Genomic DNA, 13265 nt, shown 5'->3' with positions numbered 1-13265 from the left:
CTGTCTCATGGAAGAAAGAAAAGGCTTGTTTCTGGCTGTTCCAAGGGAAGGACCCAAAGCAATGTATTCAAATAACAGGAAAGAAGATTCCAACTGAAAAATAGGAAGAACTCCCTCTGTTTGACAGTGGAACAGACTATCCTGGAAGGTTGTGGACTCTCTTCTTCATTGGAGATTTTTAAACAGAGGTTGGATGATTCTTTATTTGTGACTCCTGCTTTGCAGTAGGTTGGACTAGATGACTTTTGGGGTACCAACTCTACAATTCTATGATGGATACGTATCCTCATAGTACGTATCATCAAGTTTCTACACCACTGCTGATTCCACTTTGGAAAGCAGACCAAGTAATAAAACACTCCAGGAAGAAGTTCAGATGGCAAGGCTTTGGTTGGCATTCTTGGCTGCACCCTGGGCTTTTCTTTACAACTGACCTGCTTAAACATTTCTATCAAGTGGTCTAACTAATCGGAATGAAAAGACTTCCCATCATCACAGCCGCAGTTCTCTCTAACACACATGACTCCAGAAGTTGGCAGGTTGGAAAATATCAACAGGGGAGGAGGGAGCTGCCTTGTGGAATCAACAGCGGATGGAGGGTGTTGCCTTGTGAACGCACAAACACACCAAGGTGCCCACTTAGTTTTCAGCGCTCAAGCTTGACAACAAAGCAGCTGAACCTATAAATCTTTGACTTTGGCAAGGGGCAGAGAGAATGTTCCTGGGCCAGCTCTAAGGAACCGCGGGGTGGTTGGTATTGAGAGAGGGAGATAAGCCCCCAAATGCCCAGGAAATGTTATGGCAGCAGGAAAGAGAAATTGGCAGCAGCCTAAAAGGGCGGATGACGGGCATGTGGTTTTTTGGACTGCATCCTGGCAAAAGAGGAAGGTTCCAGATGCTGGACAGAAGATGTTTCTAGCTGCTCTGAAGCCACAATTCTGTCTCTTCTCTGTCTGTCTGTCTGTCTGTTTGTCTCTCTCTCTCCTCCCGCCTTGCCCCCGGCCACCTTGCTCCTGTTGTGAATCACTGTCCTGTCACACACAAACCTCCTGACCTTCTTCCTGCTTATGAAAGCCAAACCCCGCCCCCAACCTGGTTGCCTCTAGATCAGGAGTTCTCAGAGTGGGGTCTGTGGGCCACCACTGGTGTGCAAGCTTCATTCAGGCAGCTCTCAGTCTTCCGTCGATTTCTGAGAAAGTCCTTTTAAAAACAAACAAACAAACATATTTTACCATTTTAATATTTTGTTGGAAGCCGCCCAGTGTGGCTGCGGAAACCCAGCCAGATGAGTGGGGTATAAAGAATAATTTATTATAATTATATTCTTTTCTTATCTTTTTCTTATCTTTAGAACAAGGAATTAACATCAGAGAAAGTCTTTCTTCACACAGCGCATAACTAAACTATGTAACTCACTCCCACATGAGGTAGTGTGGCTTTAAAAGAGGACAGGACAAATTTATGACGGGGAAGGCTATGGATGGCTACTAGCCACTGTCTGTGCTCTGCCTTCACGGTCAAAGACAGTAATGCAATGCTTCTGAATGTCAGTGGCAGGAAGCCATAGGAGGGGAGAGGGCTCTTGTGCTCGGATCCTGTTTCCCATGGGGGCATCTGACAGGCCACAGTGAGAACAGAATGCTGGTCTAGATGTGCCATTGGCCTGATCCAGCAAGCTCTTCTTATGCGACTGAAGAGGGAAGGTGGACCATCCATTCAAAATTAACTATTCATAGTGATTTTAATTATATTTGTATCACTTCTTTTATTTCTTGTATTGTATTTTATTGTCTTACAATCTGAATTCTATGCAATGCAAATTGTAGCACCATCTGTAGGAAATAAATTAAACAATAGAAACACAATTAAAAATCATAAAGTATCTAGCACAGCACATTGACAATTGCTACAGCACATGGAAGAATCTGAGTGGTCTGCCAAGAAACCCTCAGCCTTTTTCAAGTGGTCCATGGGAGGAAAGGTTGGGGAGCCTCTGCTCTAGAGGTCGTCTGGACTCCATCTGCCCCTTCAGTTTGGCCAGTGGGCAGAGCTGATGGGACATAGAGTCAAAAACATCTGGAGGGCACCAGGCTGGCGAAGGCAGTATTAAGTAAATAATACATTCCCGGGGCTGGAGGGAGCTCATTTACACAACCTTCCTGCAATAGATATAGACAGGTCTAGACTGATGACCAAGCAAATCTGGGCAGTTGCCCAGGGTCTTTTGAAGCCTCTGGGGAAGCTAACCAGGACCAGAAGCCTCAACAACCTCCTGGCACAGCCACACACTTCCCTGAGAACAGCTAATTTGGCCCAGAATAAATGGCAATGGGTTGTGAGCTTGGGTGCTACCTCTTGAAGGAGCCACACAGCTGAAAAACAGAAGAGAAGGCCTGACACTCGTTTTCTGCATGCAAAGAGGTATTCGAGCGTGTAGCGAGACATTCAAAAGAAAAGACTTGTGAGCATAGTGCAACTTATGGAACTCATGGCCACTGGATGGCCAATCATGGCCACTATCTTGGATGCCTTTAGATAGAGATTAGACAAACAGAGAAGTATATCAGTGACTATTTTGCATGATAAACAAACAAAACCTCCGTGTCTGAAGGCATTCAACTTCTGAATAACAGGTGCTGAGAACAGATAAAAGGCGTTTTCACTCCTTGATTGTGGTTTACTTTTGCTGGAAAAAAATCCGTTGGCCTTCCCCAACCTGGTGACCTCTAGATGTTTTGAATGACAGGGGGAAAGGGCTATTGAAACCCAAAGCTGTGTGAATGTACTTCTGCTCCATTATAAACGGAACCTCCATACAGATGCCAGGGACTGAGCCTGGGACATTCTGCATGCGAAGCAGGTATTCTACTACTCGGCTTACTCAAAATAAATCAAGGTTCTAGTACACATGTTTCTGGGTAAATTGCTGATTCAAACTGGAAGCGGCTTTCTACTGAGTCATACCGTTGTTCCACCTAGACCAGAACTGACTACTAATCAAACATTACAGCCTTGGCAAACGTTAATAGGAGACTATATATTTGAGAAGACAGCTATAATCAGACCACAAGACCATCTAGCCCAGTATTGTCAGCACTGACTGGCAGCGGCTGTTCAGGATTTCAGGCAGGATACATTCCAAACACAACCTAGAGATGCTAGGGAATGAAAGTGGCAAAGCACATCATCTGCCGCTGAGCTCTAAGGCCACCTCTAGGCCATTTATAAATGCCTTGCTCTTGTCCTGCCTTTGTGTCTCTCCCCAGGGACGCATCCTGCCTCCTCCTGCAGCTGTTTCTGCCTTTGCAGTATCACCAAATGCAAGTCCCAAAGGACTTATATGACGTGCGGACAGTTCAGAGGGGGCTTAGGACTCCGCTCCTCCAGAACCTCCTGCTGCAGCAGCTTAACCTGAAAAACAAGGCACTTCAATCCACAAGGTGCCCAGCTTTTGAGATTGCACCAAACAGTGCTCAAATACTTTCAAAGCCATCTTCACAGCCTTAAGGACTGGGAACTTGGACTATTTCTTTTTCAGTTGGAACTGAGCTCCGATATTTCAACTGCCTAGGGGCCTCCACACAGGGTTTAATCCAGCACTGTTCCCAACCCCCACCCAGAGGATTTGTTTGGCTTGTTCCAAAGCTTCTGAGGCTTGAAATGTCCCAGCGATGGAAGAGGAAGAGAGTCTGGCCAAAAGCTGGCTCCCTGAAGGCTGGTTGGTGTGAAAAGCAAACTCTTTGTTAAATTGCACTCCTTCCCCTGAATGCCAATTTCCATGCCACCAGCTGGCATCTCAAAATGGGCCCTCTCTCCCCTGCCCCTCCTTTGCCGCTAGGAGTAACTTCCTCAAAAACTTACTGGGGCTTTTCTAGCTTAGAGAGTAGGAAAGTAGGAGGTAACGTTATACTTTTATAAAATCATGCATGGTGCAGAGAAAGTGGATGGAGAAACATTCTCCCTCTCTCATAACACTAGAACTCGCAGGCATCCAATGAAGCTGAATGCTGGAAGAAAAGAAAGTCCTTCATGCAGCACATAGTTAAACTATGGAACTCCCTCCCACAGGAGGCAGGGATGGCCACCATGTTGGATGACTTTAAAGGATAGAATAAATTCACAGAGAAGACTATCCATGGCTTTGAGCCACGGTGGCTCTGCTCTGCCTCCATGGTTGGAAGCAGTACTGTAAATACTTCTGAATACCAGTTGCTGGAAACTACAGGAGGGGAGAGGGCTCTTGTGCTCAGATCCTGCTTGGAGGGTTCCCACAGGCATCTGGTTGGCCAATATGAGAACAGGATGCTGGCCTAGTAGGACCCTCGGCTTGATCCAGCAGGGCTCTTCTTTGTTGATGTTTAGTCGTTTAGTCGTGTCCGACTCTTTGTGACCCCATGGATCAGAGCACACCAGGCACTTCTGTCTTCCACTGCCTCCTGCAGTTTGGTCAAACTCATGCTGGTAGCTTCGAAAACACTGTCCAAACATCTCGTCCTCTGTCATCCCCTTCTCCTTGTGCCCTCTATCTTTCCCAACATCAGGGGCTTTTCCAGGGAGTCTTCTCTTCTCATGAGGTGGCCAAAGTATTGGAGTCTCAGCTTCAGGATCTGTCCTTCCAGTGAGCACTCAGGGCTGATTTCCTTCAGAATGGAGAGGTTTGATCTTCTTGCAGTCCATGGGACTCTCAAGAGTCTCCTCCAGCACCATAATTCAAAAGCATCAATTCTTTGGCAATCAGCCTTCTTTATGGTCCAGCTCTCACTTCCATACATCACCACTGGGAAAACTATAGCTTTAACTATACGGACCTTTGTTGGCAAGGTGGTGTCTCTGCTTTTTAAGATGATGTCTAGGTTTGTCATTGCTTTTCTCCCGAGAAGCAGGCGTCTTTTAATTTCATGGTTGCTGTCACCATCTGCAGTGATCATGGAGCCCAAGAAAGTAAAATCTCTCACTGGCTCTTCTTAGAGGAAGGGAAATGCCTTATACTGTGTCTGTCCAGTGGCCCATCCAGCTCAGTATTGCCAACACTGACTGGCAGCAGCTCTGCAGTATTTCAGGCAGGAGTCCTTCCCAGCCCTATCCAGAGATATCATCAGGGATTGAACCTGCGATCTTCAGCCGCTGAGTTATGGCTCTTCCCCAGAGAGCCACCCAGCCCCAGAGAGAGAGAGAGAGAGAGAGAGAGAGAGAGAGAGAGAGAGAGCGAGAGCCTGACCCATCCAGTGCCAATGAGGAGGGCTGCCAACTGATCAGGAAATAATGGATCAGATTTTCCTTTTGTCTTTACATTTGATGTGTAGGGATTGGCACAGTCGCCTCCTTTTAGTGTCTGCACATGATGCTGATGTGAAAAGCACAGCAAAACCAGGCAACATGGATACACCCAACACATCAGAGAGGTAGAGGTCAGCAGCTAGTGGACCCTGGAAAACTGATGCCCCACCCTACAGGTGACAATTCAGCAGCAACAGAAGAATGTAGAAGGGCCTGATATGCTGAACCTACAGAGTGTATTTCCTTCTCAGGGTCTTCAGGATAAATCTGAGGTCAAGAGGCCAGAAATGAGGCAGGGGGCAGCCCCAGCCATCTCTACCCCCATTCCAGCCCTTTTTTCTCCCATTGGCCCGATCACTTTCTATGTGGGGAGAGCCAGTGAGAGAGAGGTGGGCACCAGGACAGAATTAGTCATACGGAGCCAATGTCTTGTAGTGGTTAGAGTGTGGACTAGAACCCAGAAGACCAGAGTTCTAGTCTCCACTTGGCCATGAAGCTCACTGGGTGACCCTGACCTACATTGCAGGGTTGTTGTGAGAATAAAATGGAGCGGGGAGAACTATGTATGCCACATTGAGGTTCTTGGAGGAAAGGTGGGGTATAAGTATCATAATAAATGAATAAAACAATTAATACATTTAAAATACAGTTCGCATTTCAAGATGGATCTATCATATTCACACTTTCTGAAAAAAGATGAGAATTATTAATTGGTTGGTTGGTTGGTTAATGTACCGCCCTATACCCGGTAGGTTCAGGGCAGTTCACAGAATAAAATCTAAATATAAAACCACAAAATACATAAATCAAAATAAAAACCACCACCACCACCACCACCCAATAACCCCCTGTGAACTGACATTCAGGCATCCTTCGAAGTTCGCACTTATCTGAATTTCATGAGAGCGTTTCCCAACCAAGCAGTGTTTAGAAAAACCGAGTGCATTAATTTTAAACCACACTTTCCCCTAATACATTTGTGAAAGTCACACACAAAAACACATTCAGTTCAGAGAAGTTGCCAGCAACGATGCATGCATTAGTCAAAACTCATACAAAAATATTTCTATTAGGAAAGATTCAAATGCTGAGGAATTTTCATGAAGATTAAAAAAAAAAAAAAAAGCAACAATTGCAAGTTGCTGTGGAAATGTAAAGAACTGAATTGAAGATTGGAAAAATGAGAAGCGGAGAAGCGGACAGATCTTTCCATCCAGAGGGTGCAAGAATAAATCTATGTTCTAAAAACACATTGGGAAATGGAACAGAATTCCTACATTGGAGATGCACAGGAAAGAGTTAAGGGGGTGGGATAAATGGCGATGCAAGACTCCGCCCTCTAGTCCATCAGGCCCCACCTTTATGCTCCTAGGCTCCGCCCCTCAAGCCCTATTTGACCTAAACAACCTTTCTTGCGAAGGGTGGGGAGGGGGAGACATGGACCACTGTGGCACTCCTTTTCACCCCAGCCTTCCCCCACCTGGTGCCCTCCAGATGTTTTGGACTATAACTCCCATCAGCTGCAGCCCCTGTGGAGCCGCATCCCAGCAAGATTCTTCCTGGCACCCCAGAATCAGTATTAAGGTGACACCCTTTTCCTCCCCTGTTCTGTCCGCTCGCCACAAAAATGGAGCTAGTATTCAAAGGTAGACTGCCTGGCTGCCTCTGCACATGACAGAGGTGCTAAATAAAGTTTTCAAAGGGGTGGGGAACATAGTGTGTACAGCTGTTTCGTGTTCTGCTTTGTGGCCATGTTAACTGCCATCTTTGTTAGTGGTGCCTTATTTCATAGAGTCATAAAACTGTAGGATTGGAACGGATCCCAAAGGTTGGTCCCTGACTGGTTTCAATACTTCCAAACAAAGGAGATGTTCCAAAAAAGATAAAGAGAGAGGATATGTTCAACAAGGATCAGAATTTGAAAAAGTGATTTGGGGTCTAACAAAAAATTAATCTCTAAAAGATGTAAACTATTGCTAGATTGGGAGACCAAAGACGAACTGATAAAGGAGGCAATGATAAAATGGGCTATAGATATTGGGCATAATGTTGAAATTTCTGAGTGAGAAAAATTATGGAATTTAACAATGAACTTCTCTGCATGTTATCAAATAAGAGAAAATATGCAAAAAAATGCAATATAGATGGTATATCTATATCTATTGACATTGGTCAACCTGGCTAAAATGTATAAAAGAGGTTCAAAACTATGCTGGAAATGTCTGGAAGTAGAGGGTACATTTATTCATTTATGATGGAAATGTAAATGGGCGAAGGAATTTGGGGAGATAGTGTAAAAAGGTAAAGGTACCCCTGCCCGTACGGGCCAGTCTTGACAGACTCTGGGGTTGTGCGCCCATCTCACTCAAGAGGCCAGGGGCCAGCGCTGTCCGGAGACACTTCCGGGTCACGTGGCCAGCGTGACATTGCTGCTCTGGCGAGCCAGAGCCGCACACGGAAACGCCGTTTACGTTCCCGCTGGTAAGCGGTCCCTATTTATCTACTTGCACCCGGAGGTGCTTTCGAACTGCTAGGTTGGCAGGCGCTGGGACCGAGCAGCGGGAGCACACCCCGCCGGAGGGATTCAAACCGCCGACCTTTCGATCGGCAAGTCCTAGGCGCTGAGGCTTTAACCCACAGCGCCACCTGCGTCCCTGGGAGATAGTGTACAATGAGCTAAAAAAAATCTTTTAATTCACATTCCCCAATAAACCAGAAGCATTCCTTCTAGGCATACTTGGGAATAAGTTACCAAAGAAAGACCACAATCTATTTCTATATGCAACAACAGCTGCGAGGATAGTAAATGTAAGATATTGGGAACAAAGAGAGACCCCCAGGGAAAGAAAAATGGCTAAATAAACTAATTGAATATGCAGAGCTTGCCAGCATGACATCTAAAATAAGAAATCAAGATGACAAACAGACAAGGAGTGAGTGGGAGTATCTAGGGGAATATTTACAAAAAATTGACCTCAAATATAAATTCCAAGTAGGGGATACTTTGTGACTAACAGTTGACAACATAAAAGATACGAGAGTGTGGAAAGTAAGGTGAAGGAATTAATGGATATACAGGAAGGGATCCCAAGGGTCATCTAGCCCAACCTCCTACAATACAGCAATCACAGCTAAAGAACCCCTGACAGATGGGAAGGACTGATCCTTAAAATCACCCTGGCAATTGTAGATCTGGGAGGGAAATAGGGGGTCCCTTAACAGCTCTCAGGACCCTCAACAAACTACTGCTCCCAGAATTCTTCGGGGGAAACATGAGTGTTTAAAGTGGTGTCATAGCACTTTAAATGGGACACGGGGGGGGGGGGGGGCGCTGTGGTCTAAACCACTGAGCTTCTTGGGCATGGGTAGGCAAACTAAGACCCGGGGGCCAGATCCGGCCCAATTACCTTCTAAATCCGGCCCGCGGACGGTCCAGGAATCAGCGTGTTTTTACATGAGTAGAATGTGTCCTTTTATTTAAAATGCATCTCTGGGTTATTTGTGGAGCATAGGAATTCATTCATTCCCCCCCCCTCCAAAATATAGTCTGGTCCCCCACAAGGTCTGAGGGACAGTGGATCGGCTCCTTGCTGAAAAAGTTTGCTGACCCGTGCTCTTGGGCTTGCTGATCAGAAGGTCGGCGGTTCGAATCCGCACGATGGGGGTGAGCTCCCTTTGCTCCGTCCCAGCTTCTGCCAACCTAGCAGTTCAAAAGCATACCGGTGCAAATAGATGAAAAGGTACCACTGCAGCAGGAAGGTAAACGACGTTTCCTTGAGCTCTGGCTTCTGTCACGGTGTTTCCATTGCACCAGAAGCAGTTTAGTCATGCTGGCCAGATGACCCGGAAAGCTGACTGTGGACAAAAGCTGGCTCCCTTGGTGAGATAAGCACCGCATCCCATAGTTGCCTTTGACTGGACTTAACCATCCAAAGGTCCTTTACCTTTACCTTATTTAGTGCTTTAAATGTACAGTGTGAATGTGGTGCCTGTCATTCCACAGGTGACGTGCCAATTAAACTGTGCTTAGTCATCACTAGGTGACCTGCAAGAGTTGACTTATGAGTAAACTCTAGAGCTTAAATCTAATTTTGAGAGGGTGGGGTTAGAGAAAAGTAACTCATGAAGAGACATCACCTTGCCAACAAAGATCCGTATAGTTCAAGCTATGGTTTTCCTATTAGTGATGTATGGAAGTGAGAGCTGGACCATAAAGAAGGCTGATCACCGAAGAATTGATGCTTTTGAATTATGGTGCTGGAGGAGACTCTTGAGACTGCAAGAAGATCAAACCAATCCATTCTTAAAGAAATCAGCCCTGAGTGCTCACTGGAAGGACAGATCCTGAAGCTGAGGCTCCAATACTTTGGCCACCTCATGAGAAGAGAAGACTCCCTGGAAAAGCCCCTGATGTTGGGAAAGATGGAGGGCACAAGAAGGGGAGGACAGAGGACAAGATGGTTGGACAGTGTTCTCAAAGCTACGAACATGAGTTTGACCAAACTGCGGGAGGCAGTGGAAGACAGGAGTGCCTGGCGTGCTCTGGTCCATGGGGTCACGAAGAGTCGGACACGACTAAACGACTAAACAACAACAACGACTCATGAAGTGTGCCATATACAGAAGATAGACCCAAGCGGCTGTTGCAAACACACCAGGGACTAAACCCCATTGAACACAGTGGGCTTTGCTTCCAAGAATACAGCTGATCTTGGTTCAAACCTCTACCCTGCCAGGAATCTCACAGGCTGACCCTGGGCAATCTCACAGCGTAGCCTGCCTCACAGGATTGTTGTGAAGATAAAATGAGTGCTCAGCAGATGGACACTAAGCACTGAGCTCTTTGTACAAAATGTAGGATAAACGTAAAAATAATAATAATAAGACTCACTAGCAACATCCTAACTTAATTTTTCCAACATAGACTATTCTGGATTGTGGAGTCCAGGGTGCGGGAGGTGGAATTTGTATTAAAATCTATTTAGTTTGGCTAGTTTAGTTTGCAATATTAATTTCAAATGGTGGCCTTAAAATGCAGCCATAGAAGCTTAATACACAAAGGGCCAAAGTTCGGCTATACTTGGCAACAGAAACTTTAAAAGCCTACCAGTTTTAGTGAGAGAAAATGAAGCACAGGATAGCAATGTAGAACCTCCATGTTAAGAGCAGTATAACTTTGAGTACCCACCAGATGCATCAGACAAGAACAGGGAAGGACCAACACTTTCCTGCCCTGATTGGGACAGTTTCCAGAAGAAGCTTCTTGCTTGGCACTGCTGGAAACAAGATACTGGGTTGATGGGCCCTTTGCCTGATCCAGCCAGCCAATTAATACCTAGGGGAGCACTCAAATCCTTCCTGTGTTTCAGGCAGGGATTCGGATTTGGAAATGGGGGAGAAAAGAGGACCAATGGAGCCCGGAGCCCTGAAAGATAAACTGACTGACTGTAAAGACTTCCACGCTGCTGTTTTAAGGCTGTGCAATAATCCACCCAAATCAAGGTTATGCCCTTCTGGAAAATGAATGATCTGCAAACAAGCCAGAACTGCAGTCACAGAAGTTTGAGGGATTTTTTTTCTTTCACTGCATCAGTTTGTCTCAACGTTGGCAAACCCTGCACCCCACCAACTTCCCCCAACCCTCACTATAAAATTAAGACACACACCTGATTTTTATGCTGAATCCTGCAGTCCTATATTTTGGTTGTGACAAATGTACACTATACAACCTTTAAAATAAAGATTGTAGAGGGGTTGATTAAAGGGGAGAGTTGTTTCTGAGATAAGGAACCCCTATGTCATTTGAAAGAGCTTTTCACTGGTGGGGGAAGCCCCCTGCCCCACATACTGCCGCCACCGGCTTTGGGGAAGACCCCCTCCTAAAACCTGCTAATGTTGCATGGGGGGGGGAATCAAATTGCAAATCACTTAATATTATTTTTTAAAAAAAATATGACTTTCATTACTCACCAGTTTTACTGGAGAAAGAAAAAAGAAGGAATCTGTAGTTTGAACTAGAATAAAACAAACGTTGCAAAATGAAATAAATGCCCGGCTTCTTGACTGCGCTATAGAGGCTCCCGTGGATGGAGGAGAGAGAACTTTTCCTTCCCAGCTCTCGGAGCGAGTGTTGCAGTGGGGCAGCAATGCAGGGCTGGGAACTGCAGCAGCTTATTCCAAAAGAAGAGGAAGGGTGGAAAGGAGCCCGGCGGCGGCCAGGACGAACGAGCAGGACACACACTCTGTCGCCCTGATGCAGAAGGAAGAGAGGGGAATCCTCCGCTCGCGCCCTCTTCCCCTCCCACTTAAAGGAAAAGGAAGCACGAGGTTGAGGCAGATGCCAGCCCAATTCACCACCCGCGGTGCCCGCGAGGAGCTCCAAAGACAAGGCTGGGCTCGTGTGTGTGTGCGCGCAACCCAATGCACCCTTAAACAGCGAGGCTTATAGCCGAATTATTATTATTATGATTATTAATACCCCGCCCATCTGGGACCAATACCCTGTAAAAAGCCAATTTTTAAAAATTTCGTTCCTCTGAAGGTGGGTGACTGTCAAGATCCAAACCTACACCTCTGATGCCCTGCTAGCTAATGGGGAGGGCGGGTAGAAAGAAGAAGGAAGAGCCCAATCCACCGCCCCAAAAAGCTGTATCACAGGTCTTTCTGGCCCACGGGTCTCTTGTGGCGCAATGCTAACTCGAAGGTTGGTGGTTCGAGCCCACCTAGAGACGGCTGTGGGCAGGATCCCTGCATTGCAGGGGGTTAGACTAGATGGCCCCCGGGGTCCCTTTCAGCTCTGCGATTCTATGATTTCTTTTTTATGAGCAAACACCGCCGAGACTAAAGCGGCAATCTCTTCTACACGCACGCTTACCTGGAAGTAAGCCAGGCTTGCTTCTGATGAGGCATGCACAGGGATCGGGCTGCACGTTCAACCTTAAGCGTGGGTCTATACACTTTGGGAAGATGTCCGGTTTACAGCTGCGTGGGGATCATCTGCGGAAGCCCCCTCCCGCCCACCTGGGACCCCAGGGTCAGAGCTCTCTCTCTCCTCCCCACCCCTTTTGACATTTTTCGCATCCCGCCCGCCAAAGAGTTAAGGTTAAGTTCTTTTATGCACTTGATGTTTCTCTAGCGCAGGTCTGGGAAATTTGGGGGGGGGGGGAGGAGAATCTGGCCCTTCAGACCTGTCTGGCCCCCAGAACGCTCCCCCACCAACGACAACACCTCTCATTGCCTCTGCTCCCAGCCCTTCTTGAGCTTTTTCCTCCTGGTTGAAATGTGTTCTTGAACTGAGATCTAGAGCTTGCCCAGATGGAGATGTGTGCAGGTGATGATGATGATGGTGGTGGTGGTGATTACAGGGTAGCCTGGAGTACAAAGGTAAGAGTCACATTTGTTGCTCCACCCACTTTGGCCCCTGCTCCGCCCACCATTGTCACCAGGCCCCTGGAAATATGTGATGAGAGAACATAGCCCTTGAGTTGAAAAAGGTTCCCCACTCCTGGTCTGTTGGTAGGAAGGGTGGGATATACATTCATGATGATGATAATGATAATGATAATGATGATAATGATAATGATAATGATAATGATAATGATAATGATAATGATAATGATAATGATAATAACAACATCTTTTCAGTTATTGTCTCTTGATCACCACATGCTGTCACCAATGTTTGTACTTGGCTTACCACTCATGGTTTGTTTGGAGGAAACGAACCAAAGACCTTGGTTCAGACCTAATGCTAAGCTAAACCATGGTTTGCGTTTCAGCCCAGTGGCGTAGCGTGGGGGGTGCAGGGGGGGCCGGCCGCACCGGGCGCAACATCTGGGGGTTAGGGTTAGGGGGCGCAAATTACTTGCCTTGCCCCGGGTGCTGATAACCCACGCTATGCCACTGTTTCAGCCATAGTTAAGCTTAACTATGGTTTGAAATCAGCATAGGAATTATGAATACTGTACAAAGATTCATTTTGATGCTCT

At 46.5% G+C, this 13265-nt stretch overlaps 1 protein-coding gene across 6 annotated transcripts in view; it reads right to left on the bottom strand.

Annotated features, from left to right (window-relative positions):
• Positions 1–12266, bottom strand: part of BCAN (brevican) — a 45822-nt gene extending 33556 nt beyond the window's left edge. For 2 of the 6 annotated variants that reach the window (XM_083716974.1, XM_083716986.1), the window contains exon 1: positions 11248–11592. The gene's annotated coding sequence lies outside the window, so the exon portion shown is untranslated. Of the gene's footprint in view, positions 1–11243; positions 11665–12151 lie in introns of those variants that run through there. The other 4 variants (XM_083716980.1, XM_083716982.1, XM_083716985.1 and 1 more) reach the window with 4 other exon arrangements.
• Between the last annotated feature and the right edge of the window lie 999 nt (positions 12267–13265).

Source organism: Podarcis gaigeae (assembly GCF_964106915.1).
Source record: "Podarcis gaigeae genome assembly, chromosome: 16".
Taxonomy (NCBI): domain Eukaryota; kingdom Metazoa; phylum Chordata; class Lepidosauria; order Squamata; family Lacertidae; genus Podarcis; species Podarcis gaigeae.
The sequence above is the reverse complement of the archived record's forward strand: the minus strand, read 5'-3'. Positions and strand labels throughout refer to the sequence as shown.